Source organism: Athene noctua, chromosome 2 (assembly GCF_965140245.1).
Source record: "Athene noctua chromosome 2, bAthNoc1.hap1.1, whole genome shotgun sequence".
Taxonomy (NCBI): Eukaryota; Metazoa; Chordata; class Aves; order Strigiformes; family Strigidae; genus Athene; species Athene noctua.
The window spans coordinates 40,100,051-40,115,257 of NC_134038.1; the positions used below are offsets into that span (position 1 = coordinate 40,100,051).

The 15,207-nt window shown below is 36.5% G+C and overlaps 1 protein-coding gene across 2 annotated transcripts in view; it reads right to left on the bottom strand.

Annotated features, from left to right (window-relative positions):
- Positions 1–15,207, bottom strand: part of NKAIN3 (sodium/potassium transporting ATPase interacting 3) — a 385,999-nt gene that overhangs the window by 38,244 nt on the left and 332,548 nt on the right. The gene's annotated exons all lie outside the window — the stretch shown is intronic.

Below are 15,207 nucleotides of genomic sequence, written 5' to 3' on the forward strand. Positions count from 1 at the left end.
ATGTATTATAATATCAATCCACTATTTTTTGAATTGAAATGCATTAATTGATGTTTGGTTGCATTCAGGTTTTGGAATTCATATGCAATGGTTCAGTTAGGTATGCTACCTATTCCAGATGAAAGGGAAGACATAATGGTAGATACTTCCACATAAAATATAGAGAACAGATATGAGTGATGTTCAGCTATCATGTTAGATTTCTAGGATTACTTTCAGCAGTTCGTAATCCAAGACTTCCTTGTAACTTTATTCATGGTGAGAAATATGGGCTATGATCAGAACTGGACCACGAAATGTTTCGTTGTTTAATTATTAGTGAATTGGCTATAATAAAATGTCAAAATACTTTATAGGTTTGGTTCTGAAATCTTTAAATAGTCAAAAAGTCACACTAGTCAGCCAATCTTTGCTGGTAAAAATTATTAATACTTAAGAACTTTAAGCAGGGGAAAAAAAGCCCTCAAATGAAAGGAAGAATGTGTTACTTTTAATAGTTACATTTCTAAAATATTATTTAGCTGACTGTGGACTCAAATACACAACCTTATCTTAAAAACTGACATCAGTTCTCCACATACCAACCATATCTATGAGCCCTTTGGATTTTTCAGAGTTTTGGAAAATTAGTTCATCCATGACTAATTTTGCAGATACGTTGAAATGAAAGGCTGTGCACAGATGAATCTTTCCTCTGTGACCAGAGGCCTAAAAGTCTGTCCAATGGGAGACGACTGAACTGTATTTATAATCCATAGTATCAACTACTTGGTTCTGAAAATTGGCCTGAGAGAACTGTCCACAAAGGAAGAGCACTTAGAAGAAAATTGTTCTTTTGTGGTATATCTTATTTGCTTATAGACTGGGTTACAAAATTCAGTGCTCCTCTTTGTCCATTTAGGTTCTCCAGAAAAAAAAAAAAAAAAAAAAAAAGTGACATGATAATTTAGTTAAGGGAGTTCAGTAAATTTACTAAGACCTAAAGATCTCATATTCATCAGGTAAACTGTTACTGGCTGTTTAGAGATATTCACAACTGTGTGACTCAAGCCTCACTAGAACTCATACTTCCTTAATTTTTCTCTGTATTTTTTTAGGGATATGGCTCATTTTTTACATGTGTACACGGGAAAATATGTGTGCTTACAAAATGACGCTTCCAAAAATTCCCAACAACAATTCCCAACAACAAAGATTTTTAATCTCTATACTAAAAGTACATTAATTATTTAAAAATAATTATCAACCAAAAACTCATATTACACTGAACTTGACCTGTATTTATTTTATGGTAAACATTCTATGTTACTACTTGAAAAGAGGAACAGAGTAATAAACCAATAATATTGGTAAAAATGAGGTTTAAGAGAGAAATGGTAAAATAGCTTCATTGTGACAGAGCCAAAGGACATCTCTGTTTGTTCTGGGAAATATCCAGTAGCCAAAGTGCAATAGTCAATGTGCCGATACAGAAGTTGTACCTCAGCTGTGACCTGTGGCTCCTTACGTCTTTTGCATGCTTAATGCTAAAACTGTATTGATCACTGATAAGGTCTTAAAGAGGAAAGAAAACGGACTCTAAAGAAATAACAAGTAATTATTTCCAGTGACATTCAATCTGATTATCTGGTAGTGTATTAGCTGGATGATGTGAGAAAGTGAACTCACTGGTTCATTGACTCAATCTTAATTGTAGCCTTGATGTGAACATATATTCCATCCTTTCCATTATCTGAATTGAAGTAAATTATCTTAATAATGTGCTTGCTTAGGTTCCTATTTGTTTGCTAAATGTTTAACAAAATCCAGAAGAAGTTCATAGAATAAATTGTCCTCTCAGATTGCGACATGGATCATGAACAGAAGCACAGTTAAAGAAGATATTTTCAAGGCATTTGACTCTGTGTCTAAAGCAACAGGGGTATTTTAGAATGGATAAACAGTGAATTAAAGAAAACGGTACAATACAATTCCCCAAAATTAATCTAAACAAATAATTTTTAGATAGTTCCTTTAAAACAAAAAGTAGTTTGTGGATCTTTACTAGTGAAAAAATCAAAACTCAGATGTCCAACAACTTTATTTAAGAATCTTTAATGTATTTTAAGGTAAGAAGAAACTTATCAAAATAAGTTTTGATATATTATAAATTAGTTTGACAAAATGCTATAAAGTCAGTAATCTCTTTTACAATATTCCTAATTGTCAGGGAGCAGACAATTAATGTTGCCCCTGAAAAATGAACATACAATTTCAGTTTGTGAAATTCTTTCATAACTTTTTAAAATTAGTAAATTTAGCAGTTTGGGGAACCCAATGCAAATCCAATAACTGTCAATATTTTTTGTAAGCTTCTAATATTCTTGGATAAATATTGTTATTTGTTTTAAGAACACAGTAATTTTGTCTTCTGTATGGTTTCTCTAAAAATTTGTATCCCTGTGAATAAAAATATTTAAGTACTCCTTATAATCCTTTAGAGGTAAGAACTAATACTAAGAAAATTTTAAAATCTGTATGGTCATGCATAAAGTCCTGTGAAAGGGATTAGATTTCCTTTTTATGTTATAATGAATAAAACTGATAACATTTATAAGAAATAACATTGAACAGAAAGACAGATTGCACTACAGAAACCGTGAACTACTAGAGATAATGATTCTAGGAGGAGAACAGTGGAATGAGGACAGGAAAAACCCAGGGACCAGACTGCAGTGACCTGAGAGGCAGGTAGCTTCTAGAAGCAAACAGATCTATGAGAAAAAGTTCAAGAAAACGGTCAGACTGACTGGAAGAACACACACTGAACAAGTATGGGCTTTTCCAAGCATAAGCATAGAAAATGATAGATTTGGCTTATTCGGTAATGGTACAGATTACCAGAGACAAATATAAAATAAAACCAGAAGTGTATAGGGTGAACTCAGAAAGGTCAAGACACAAGACACAGCTAAAAAGAGAATAAAGCATGATAAATATTCAGTGGCATATTACTAATAAAGAGCAAGCTCAAGTAACGAGCTCTCACAGTCCTCAGTGACGTGACTCTGAGGCTGTAGATGCATGTGGCAGCAGTAATTATTTTCCAGCATGGGCAGGTTACCCCTCAGCTGGAAAGCCCACTGCAGCTGTGCAAACATCTCCTCCAGCCAACTAGAGGCATGGGTTTGAGGAGCTGGATATAAGGTTTGGCTGTGTTAAATAGCATTGCCTTCAAGGGAATCAATACAGAACCATGGTCTTTTCTCTTTATTCCTTCTTCAGTAGAAAGATTAATTGTGGCCAGTGAAGCAATGCCACTGACACTAATGAAGGATTCAGGTGAGAATAAGGAAGAATATGTTATTGATCACTTGCATAAATTAGAAATCTGAAGAAATTCAGATATACTAACCCCTGTAAATTCATGTCAAAGCATGTAGGAGTCTGGCTAAAGCAATCTCAAGCATGTTAGAACATACTTGTGAGAATTTGATTTAAAACAGGAGAGACTGAAGGTCAGAAAGTCAGATTGTCCCTATCTCTTTACACAAAGACAGGAAAAGAGAAAGGAAAGACAACACACAGAATTATATCCCTAACTTCATTTACTATAAACTTATTGAAAAAAGGAATCAAATTATGAGTCAGTAAATAAACATACTAGTAAGAAGACAAGGTGATAGATAAGTAATAGCCAACATGAATTTTTCACAAACTGAATTACGTTAAATCAAGTATGTTCTCTTTTAGGAGAAATAATGGGCTTTGTGGTTAGGGAAGAAGCAACAGGCTCAATATATCTTGATTTTAGTGAGCATTTTGACACTGTTTGATGTTCTTATAACCAAACTATGAAAATATTGCTTAGACCAAATTACTGTTATATAGATTGGACAACTGGCTTGAAAATTGCATTCAGAAATAGCTACTCATTGTTCTCCATCAAACTAAGAGATGGTAGCCGAGGGGGCTTCATAGAATTCCACCTGGGTCCAGTACTACCCAGTAGTTTCATTAGTCACTTGGTTATCTGAAGAGATATTATGTCTTTTACACTTCCAGATGGAAGCAAGCTGCCAACAGTTACAAGCCCCTTGGAGGACAAGATTAAAATGAAAATAATCTTGACAAACTGACAGTAAGTCTGAAAAAAATAGGATGTGATTCAGTAAGGCCAACTGCAAATTACTATACTTAAGCAGGAATAATGAAGTACTCGAAAACAGAATAGGGTGAACAACAGGCTACATAGTAGTTTCACAGAATAATAAATCACACATAGACTATGAATTGATAATATCATAGTGTTGTGGAAAAACTCAGACAGCACACTGGGATGCAAAACTGAATTTCAAGGTGAATTGGGAGTGTTCTAGAACATACCACCAGTAAGGCATCAGTTGACAGATTCTGTATATTTTGGAGATTTCCCTTCAGCAAAGATGAGACCCAATCAGAGGAAATCCAGATGAGAATTATAAGGATGATCATACATCTAGAAAACATGACCTCGGTGGAAAGGTTATGATACTAAATTATACACTCCTTTAAATTCTGGATCTGGGAGACCACATTTACACTGTATTGTTAGCTCACATTGTTCATTGAAAGATTAAGTGCAAAGGGCTTCTTCAGACTGCTGCCATCTAAACCACTTATCAAACAATTTTGTTCTAGAAATAATAAGTAACTGTCAGAGGATAAAAATCTTAACAGACCTTTTCAAATTCAATTACGACATGAAACAACTACTCATATCCAAAGACTCAAGGGTTTTCTCATTAGTATTTTAAAGCAGCATGACAGATTATTTTGAGTGTGTCAATAATGATTCATACTTCTTGTTGAGTTCCCATTGTAAAGACGAATCTTAAGACAGTCAAACTGTTTTTTTTCAGGCCAATATATGAAAAACATCATTAAAGTTGTTATGAATCTAGACAGGGCATAACTTTTTCTGACAGTTATAACAAGGGTAGATGAGATGCAAAGCAGAATCTGATCACTTCAGGTTTTGTGCTGGCTACTATGTGGGCAAGATTTAATTATTGTGAAAGAAATGACACACAGGAATTTTGTCCAAAGCTGAAAAGAGAAACAAAGTGTGTGGAGGTGTTATTCTCTGATGGTGAAGAAGTACTATTCAAGATGGGATATTACCTTCCCTGTAGGCTAAATTAATCATCACCATGAAATAGTAAACATTTTCAACATTAAAAAAAAAAAAAAGTAAATTACTGCTGGACCCTGGGCTGTACATGAGCATAACTCTGTAATTCTTTCCAGGAAGCACCTTTGAGACATTGCCAGCCAGATGTCCAGATGCTCACAGCTATCCAGGAGGTGCACAGATGCCTAAACATACGTATCTAATATAATTTTAGGAATCGGAGTACTCTGCCAAGCTTCCAGCCACCAGTCCAGGAGATCAATACCTTGTAGGTCCCCCTTCATACACATTCACCATATGTAGATGGTTTAAGCATTTAAAACAGCTGTCTGAAAACTTGGCTGGATAGCGTAAGGTGCCTACAATGACACCAAATACTTTCATTTAGAAGGCACTTCCAAACTGAAGACAATAAAAAAGGGGCATTCTAGAAAGTTTTTCTTCATTGTCTAAACTTTACCTCACTTATATTGACCTAAATGTGATTAGGTTTTGTTCAGCTGTAATAGACAAAATGCTTGGTGTTCTTCCTATCTACATAAAACAACTTGACACTATCAAAAGAAGTTGAATTAGATGTATGTTGAGGGTGGTTGTACCTAAACTCTTCCGAGAGGAGGCAGAGGAGTGCAGGGAGCTAGAACTGGTCCATAGGGCACAAGAGAATTTTCTTCCAACAGGTGTGGTTTTGTTCTGTCGTCAAAAAGACACCAAGAAACACAAGTTTCAGATGAAAACTAAGTGGAATTGGTGAAACATACAGGTCACACTAAAGCTATTGTGTGGGCTATGGAGCTCACCCTTCAGACTCTGGGAATATAACACATTCAGCCAAAGTCTCCCCTGTCCTGTGTGTACCTACAGAGATGTTTAACTAATTAAAAAGGTGGACAATCTTAGACTAAGAATCCAGAATGACTCGACCTGCTCAAGTGGGTCCAGAGGAGGACAAAAAGATGATCAGGGCTCTGTAGCACCTCCCTTGTGAGGACAAACTGAGAAATTTGGGGTTGTTCAGCCTGGAGAAGAGAAGGCTCCAGGGAGACATTATGGTGGCCTTCCCATACCAAAAGGGGGCTACAGGAAAGATGGGGAGGGACTCTACCAGGCAGTGTAGTGATAGGATGAGGGGTAATGTCTTTAAACTTAAAGAGGGTAGATTTAGGTTAGATATAAGGAAGAAATTCTTAACTGTGAGGGTACTGAGGCACTGGCACAAGTTGCCCAGAGAGGCTGTGGCTGCCCCCTCCCTGGAAGTGTTCAGGGCCAGCTTGGATTGGGCTTTGAGCAACCTCGTGTAGTGGAAGGTGTCCCTGCCCATGAAGGGAGGTTGGAACTAGATGATCTTTAAGGGCTCTTCCAACCCAAACCACTCTATGATTCTATGGTATTGCTAAGGAATGGGATAGTTATTATATTTAAGTTTTGAAAAATGACAACAGAGTTCAGACTGTATGTGTCTCTTTGGTCTGGACCCTCAGAGGAGTGATATGAGACCATTTTTACATCCTTTCTTGTATCAATTTTCTCAAGATCATATGCAAAAAATAGCAGAAAGGCAGAGAGAGAGTTGTTAGTTTTCCAAAGATTGAGGTGAAGGAAGTTGAAACGAAAGCAGACGTGCCTGGCTGTGTGTGTATCTGATAACTTTGTTTTCAAGAACAGTTTGATTATCAATGCTTATTGGTTGTGGAATTGTAGGAGAGGAGCTGTACATCAAAAGGCCAGCAAAGGATCAGGACTTGGCTACTTGTCCTACACTTTCAACAGTGCACATCTGGCTGCCTTTTTGAAAGCATATGCAAAATTAAAAGGCTGTGCTTTCAAATCTTGGCTGAAAAGTGTAAAAGGTAAAATCTTACCTTAAAATATGTAAAGATATAGTCCAATTGCCTTGTAGAGAGCAGAGAAAGATGCTGAATAACAGCAATGAGAGCTGCAGTTAAGTGGGGAGATGACATGAAAGGTGGTTCTTAATGTGAACATCTTTATCAATAAGTTTTGTATAGCTTTATTAAGATTTAATTGACTAAAATGTAGTGTATAAACATGAGTATTATACTGAAAAATTGGTAGTATTAAACAGAATTAAAATATTTTATAATTACAACATTTCAACTCAAAAATTCCTGAAAGCTGTATCCATCTCAGATTTTGAAGACAGGTTACACTGGCAAAATAATTATTGTTTGATCTTTTTGTCAGAAAGGGAAGCTGTAATTTTTGCAGTAAACAGTAGTAAATGCAATTTCCTTACTGCATTTTGCTCATTTTCTCTTTTCAGTATATGCCTATCCTATCTGTTTTGTACCTATGCCGTGTCCTACCTGCATTACAGAAGGTGAAAAATCCAGACTGGAAGAATTTTCTCTGCTTATTTGTCTGTATAGAACCCTGGGAAATGAGCTATTTTGACTGGCATTCCTAGTTTCTTTTGCCGTTAGTTGTAGTATTATATATCTCCCAAATACTTCCTAAAAATGTTTACTTCATCTGAAACTTTCTTAGATGAGTTGTGCAGAAAAGCAGTTATCATATCATGGTACAGAAAAATTAAACCCTACTGTAACAGAATTCTTACTTGTTGAAGACTTATTTCAAAGAAAGATTTAATGTGTGTGAATGTCATTTTAGGTACCAAGTTACAGTCAGAAAGAGGAAAAAAAAGATATCGACATATAGACAGTTAGGTAAAAAACTCTTCTACCATGCATTTCCTGTATTTTTAATACCATTTTATTAGTACAAAGTATCTTCTGTCCCAGTAAAGTTCTTTATAGACCCACTCCATATACTTAAAATATCCTTCTTTTTTAAAGTGATGGACTAGCAAGAGTAAAGAATTCAGCCTGGTGCAGTGCATTTGAAAATGTTATCTTCTCTTAGGTAAGTGACTGAAGTTTCGTCTTCTGACCATTTTAGCTAGTTTAACAGGACTAATATAAAATAGGCATTAACAGTTAGCTTATCTTATCTCGCTTCTTTATTTATTTATTTTTTTTATGTGCATCATGAAAATTGACAGAAAGGGGAGATAAAGGGAAAGAAGACATACTAAAAGTGAACTAGAGGATGTGCAGGAAAGAGGACTGGTTAAACCAGAGCAAAATCCTTCCTTATATTTTCTCATTGCCTGCTTGCAGGAGGCCAGCTGACTCCACAAAGGGCTAAGGAAATAGCTGTGTATAATCTGCAGTTTTGCAAGGATTTCAAACTAAATGTTCTTTTTAATGCTATTGCCTTGCTTATTTTCCCTTTCAAAGGAGGATCTACTGGAAAGTTATTTATTTATATTTCATATAGATTGCATGCTCTGGATGTTATGGTTAGTGTCTCCAGCTGCAGAGCTCAAGGACACCCTCTGTCAAGGTCGTTAGCTGTTTTCTGTCCTCAGCTCTCATGAAGCTAACTTGTAGTCAGAGAAACAAGTCAGGATCAAAAAAAGAGGGAATTTGGGGTTTAGGATTTATCTATCTAAAGCATCCTGCAGTCAAAGCTCAGATAAATTCAAAGAAAAGCATTTATGGAAAGAAATTTCTCTAAACAGCATCCCACTCTAGCAGTAGATCAGGTTGGCAACCTTTAGGAAAGGCCCACCTGAGACTGCTGGGGGCCTTAGAGGACGACTGATCTCAGCTGAATCCAGCTGGACTGCCTTAGTGATCACTTCATTAACAGAAGAATGAGTGGCCACAGAAACTGTTTTGGTGTGGTACAGGAAAAACTTTTCCTAAAAAACTCAGGAGAGAGTTTATAAGGCTGTACAATAACTGTTCAAACTGTTACTTTTATAGCATATTTTAAGCAAGTACTCGATAAAAATAGGGCACACTATTGTATAGAGTGGATATTTAAACCTGCTAAAATAAATTTTCAAAACTGCTAAAAAAACCTGACTACGTATTGCAGCTGAGGTAGCTGAGAGAGAAGTCATTTCTTCAGTGAATAAAAGCTGATACTGAGATAGCATTTATTGGATTATAAACATGGTAGCATTCAAACATGGGTTTGTTGAAACATCATTTTAATACTATTTAAGATCAAATGATTCCAGATGGTTAATCTGGAATCCCCACAGCTAGGCCTGTCAGATATACTGAAAGTTTAATCAGACTTCTAACACACTGATGGGCTTTGAAAAGCCTGGATCCTCAGGAAAAACAAATCCTTAGGAACAATCATGAAGAGATTGATGAAGATATCTGAATAGTAGGCAGCAGCAGTTAGGAACATCAAGAGAATGCTTGAGTGCACTGAATTCAGGCAGAAGGTAACAGCACATTAACGCAAAGCAACCGCAGCCAAGAATAACGCACTTCTAACATAGGAAGCTGTGCTTTTGATTTTCCCTGCCTCACTGAAGAAACCTGGCTGAAACTTCAAATCTTGAAAACAAAGGCACATATATAAATGATCAGCAAATATTTATTTTAACACTTTCTACAATACTTACCTATAAACAAAGATGATACTAAAAATTATCTCTAATATTTCACTACTTACAGAACATGACAAATACTGACCCTGTTTTGCTATGGACAGAAACTATTCAACCTAGAATGAGTCCAGAGTAGATACTTGTCCTTACTTCAATAAGTTAATCAACCCTCCTATGAGGTATATAGCTACATACTGATATTTCCATTTAACAGTTATGGAAGCATAACTTTTAAACTATTTTTTCGCCCCAGTGTCACACAGAACGAGAATAAGGACCAAGACCTATCAGTTTATAAGCTTCCATCAGTGAACCCCTTAGATTTTGTTTCAGTTTTTAAAGGTACACAGTGTGTTAAAAGATCAAGTCAAATAATTGTAACTCATGGACATATTTTAGACATAGCTTCTGTGATTAAGGCCTAAAGAGACATGACGTCTTAAAACTATAAGAAAAAAAGTTAGATTCTGGAGTTTAATTATAGCTTGGCAGAATATGAGAAGTGTAAATCCTGATCCCATGTCACATGTTAGCTAGCACCCCAAATCTCGTGTCAACATAAGCAGGACAGACAAAACTCCCAGTGCAAACCGGGTCTCTAACCCATGCTTATCTCTCTTGCCTACAAAATACTGCTGCTAGTACTTCACAATTAACTTTTCCAAGGTGAAGCAAAAGACAATCTAGTATCAGGACCAATAAGCACACTTCCAGTGGTGTTTCTGATACTGTGATAGAGTGAATAAGAAGCTGATTTGACTTGAAAGAAATTTGGCTTCTTCTCCCAGATCTGCTAAATCATCCCACTGAATCCACTGTGCCTTCTATGTTTCACCTATCACATCAGTAAAAACAAGTGAAAGGATGCCCCTCTTTCTTAGGGATGTGGCATCCCATCACAGAAGTGCAATTTTGCTGAGGTCATGCTGTCCTGAAGAACTAGTCTAAAACCAAGTTGCATCGAAAGGCACTTAACAGCATTTCTGTGGTGTTCCAGAGACTGATCTGAGATTGCTCCCCATCACTTACCTAGTCCTGGCTCCCCAGAGGAAAATCCACACAGCACAGGGGTCTGAGCCACTGCAACACTGTACTCCACCATAGGAAAATCAGAGGAATAAAGATGTGCCACACAGGTAATATTGGCTAGATTAACTGGATTATTGTATAACAGCGTGCGGGTGCTACAGCCCCACAGAAACTCTCCTGTCCACAGCTAATTGTTTCTGCTGTGGTCTCCTGACCTTACAGGGTGATTAATAACACATTCTTTTATTACTAGCGTTTACAACTCCCATGTCAGGTCATAGCCTATCTCTCCCATGGGTAAAACTCATTCAGAGTGAAATGAGGGATCTTATGTCACAACAATTATTATCTCAGTTAGGGACATTATTAATATATTCTAGAAAAAGAACAACCACACTTTACTGCATTAGAGGTGGAAATGTTCAATTCTTAATCAACTTAGAGGACAGAAAATTTTTAGACTATATCTAGAAAGGTCAAATTAAAGGGTAAGGAAAGAGCAGAACTATAATAAATTCTGTAGTTAGAGAGCCCATTTCAAGTTGTGGAACCCTCTGCCAGGGATTGAAAAACAGAAAGTCAAAGATGTCTTCATACATGGACAATTTCTGAAGATGTATGCTATGTTCTTCTAAGAAATCAATACTGTAGAGCAAATTATTGCACAAATGCTAATGTGCAGATGCACTGTTGACTGGCTCTACATTTTGAAATTCTAAATCATAATTCGGAGTAACAGAAAAAGCCTCCCCAAGCTGATTTTTCCATGAGTATTTAGCCAGGCATGCAGCAGGAATTCTCCCACCTTTCATTCACTATGTTCTTCACCATCCCTGGAGGTATTTAAAAGACATGTAGATGTGGTGCTTAGGGACATGATTTAGTGGTGGACTTGGCAGTGCTAAGTTAAGTTGAACTTGATGATCTTAAAGGTCCTTTCCAACCTAAATTATTCTATTATTTCCCTGGTTTCCACTCTCATTACTCATGATCTGAGGATGATTCACAATATAATAGAGAAGAATGTAAAAATAACAGTTTTTACACAGCACTTTCAAATGGTTGAAAGTTGCTGAAGCTTCAACACTCAATACTAGGCAAATCTAGTCTCTCCTTCAAAATTCCCAGGCTTCTAATGAACATTTTTTTTTTTTTTTTATTAGCTCAGTCACTCTGTTTTTTAACACTCTTTTCCTGTTAATTATTTTTTTTTTCCTAAGGATTATCTCATACAGTGTTCAGCAACTGGGTTTTCAGAATACCACTAAATACTGTGTTTATGTGGAGGAATTAGTCTCAGTCTTTAAAGACTAGAGCTATTTTCCCTTAATAAAGCCTCTTTTCATATTTTCAGTCCTCAGAGCTTCACTGCAACAGAACTAAACAATATGGTATTTCACATGCAAACTTATCCATGGAAATCCAGAACAAAGTCTTCAAGATTCGTGTTTGGGTATACAGCAGGTCAAATATTCTGAGGGGGTCTCAAGGCACTTTTCTAAATTATTTTGCATTGTTGTATTTCAAAATTGATTTAGACTGGAAACTCATCTTTGTCCAACGTTGTGGGCAGATGTCTTCAAATACTTAGGTATGGAGGGCAAATTGAGTAAATAATTATTTATACATTTAAGCGGATTTATATGTACTTTATAGTATAAAATCCTTGCAACAAACATTGCCTGCTCTGTTTAGAAGCTTCTATAGTCATTATGGTGACAAAGCTTGCTTTCAGAGTTTGTGTGGCCTCGGTGAAGTTGGACACGATAGCAGGACTGACAGCCAAGGAACATGCACAAAAGGGAATGAGAACTTTGGGGTATGGGAATAACATAAACTCTGTGAGATGGCAGAATTAGCTTCAAAGCGAGTAGAATATGGTATTCTGTAATGATTGCCACACTTCTGGCAGCAGACAGATGCTTTTCTCCTTTTTATTATTATTACAGTTATTATTGCTGTTGTAAGGAAATGACACCTAAAAATTTATGGGAGACTGATGCTCTATTTCCTTTTCATTAATTAATCTAAGCTACAATTATCACTTAAACTCTCAGCATTTTAGATTTTTGAATGGCATTAGAGAATGTATTTTGTGCAAGTAGCAAAAGCTGTACACAAAGGAAAAAAAATTTCCTTCTTATTTAAACCAGTGGGAGTTCTGTGACTCGTTGCACCAGGGCCAGGATTTCTTTCACACTCTTAACTTCTCTCAGATTCCTGATTCTCATTTTGCTGACAACAGTCACATCTAAAAATAATTTCCCATCTTAGGAACTGGTTTTGTCCCTTTCCCTTGTTAACAGATTCTGTATCTCTTATCTGACAAGGGAGAGAGTAGGGTGATTTAAAGACTTTGATTGTTTTAATTTATATGAAAAAAGCAAAATATTTTGCTTTGCAGCACCCAGAGTCTTTGGCAATGGAGGCTGAAATTACCCAGGCACTCCCATCACCAGCGAGATGGATTCCTCATCCCGAATCCCCTTCAGTGTCTCCTGTTTGCCTGTTGCATGATGCTGCTGGCACTGTTCACACTGGCTGCAAGAGTGATGGCAGAGACATACAAGTTTCTGAAAAAGGTGAAGAAAAAAGCTTTAAAATAATAAATGGTAAAGAAAAAGCTCTGAAGAGTGCCAGCACAAGTATTTACATCAGAAAAGAGATGGGGAGCTGCTATGTGCTGAATCAGAATATTGTCTTCCAAAATTGGCTTTCCTACTCTGAAAGCAGGTTGGTATGGCTGGGAGGGGCTCTTCCCCCTTGGAAACTCCTGCCTTTGAAGGGTGAGGCTCCCACTCCACACCATGCAAGCAGTGATAGAGCTTTTCTTACAAATAAATGACCTACAATCTCAAATAATCTTCAGTCTTCTTGTGGTTTAACCCCAGCCAGCAACTAAGCACCACACAGCGCATGCTCACTCCTCCCCTCTCCCTGTGGGATGGGGAGGAGAACAAAAAAAAAAAAAAGCACAAAACTCGTGGGTTGAGATAAGAGCAGTTTAATAAAAATAAAAATATGAAAATAATTATTATAATTGTAATGAAAAGGACTATACAAAGAGACCTAAAACTTGAGAAAAGACAAGTGATGCACAATGCAGTTGCTCACCACCTGCTGACTGATGCCTGAGCAGCGATTCGCTCCCCCCCCCGCCCGACTCCCCCCAGTTGATATACTGAGTGTGACATTCAATGGTATGGAATATCCCTTTGGCTAGTGCAGGTCAGCTGTCCTGGACGGGCTCCCTCCCAGCTCCTTGCACACCTGCTTGATGGCAGAGCATGGGAAACTGAAAAATCCTTAATTCAGGAAAAGCGCTACTTACCAACAACTAAAACATCCGTGGGTTATCAACCTTATTCTAACACTAAATTCAAACCAAATCAGTTTACCAACTACTAGGAAGAAAATTAACTCTATCCCAGTCAAAACCAGGACAAGCCTTCAGATTTTTTTCCCTGTTCGCTTTCTCTCTCTCTTTTTATTTATTAAAATGTGGATCAAAATCACATTTTTCTCTGATGCTCTTTCATCATGAATGTGAAATTTTCCCTGGAAATAAATGATTGTGTTCATTTTTCAACAGATATTGCAGTTATGAAAATGCTTTTGTAAGTCATATCTTTATAGATTTGATTGAGAACCTATTCTCAGGTAGAAGAAAACAGTCACATTTATTCCACAGTTTCCCAGATCAGGCATTATTTGTCCTCCATCTTCTTCAACTCTCTAATTATATGTTTTATAATGTACTTATGATACTTATTGTGACTACTTTTAATCCAGTAGATTTATGTTTAGACCTACACTTTAGTGTCTCAGGTGGTGTATGCTTAGAATGGATATTGTACCTCTTTGCAAGGTAACAGACTTTGGTTCTAGTTTTATCTGCTGGATAAAAGCAGTTTGGATTTTTTTTGTCAATAAAGAAAAAGCAGGAGACAGCTGCTTAGTTTTACTGCTCTTGTCTCTTCTAACATCCTCATTTGTTCTTATGAGATGAATCATTTTCTTCCTTCCCATCAGAATGAGTGGTCAAATGGAAAATGTGAATGGCACGTAACGAAGTAAATAAGGCACAATGTGAGGGGAAATTTGGTTGGTTAGAGCAGAGGTCTAGGATATAAGGACAATAATAGAGCTCTAAAAGTGCCATATGGTGACTAAAAGGCTCAATTTGTTTCAGAAGCGCTGCATTACACTAGATAAAAGACCTTTTATATCAGCTTCTTTATATCTCATCTTTGCAAATCGACCCTACTTTATTCCTTCGCTAATTTACATATTTTTCTGTTGTTAATAGCAAATGTAAGAAAGCTCAAAATTGCCCAAGTTCCATAAAAAATCAGATTTATTCTTCACAAGGTTGCAAATGTATGGATAGTCTTAGAGCTAAAAAATAGATCTATTACACTTTTGCCCAAGACAAATACAATAAAATACACTGTATGGGTTGAGATATATTATCTATAAAATCAGAATTCAATAGCATATACCAGATGATTGTGTTAATCAGCTAGACCATGAAATAAGTCATTTGCATCTTTCATTATATCAGTTTCATAATATCAGTTTAGTGTAT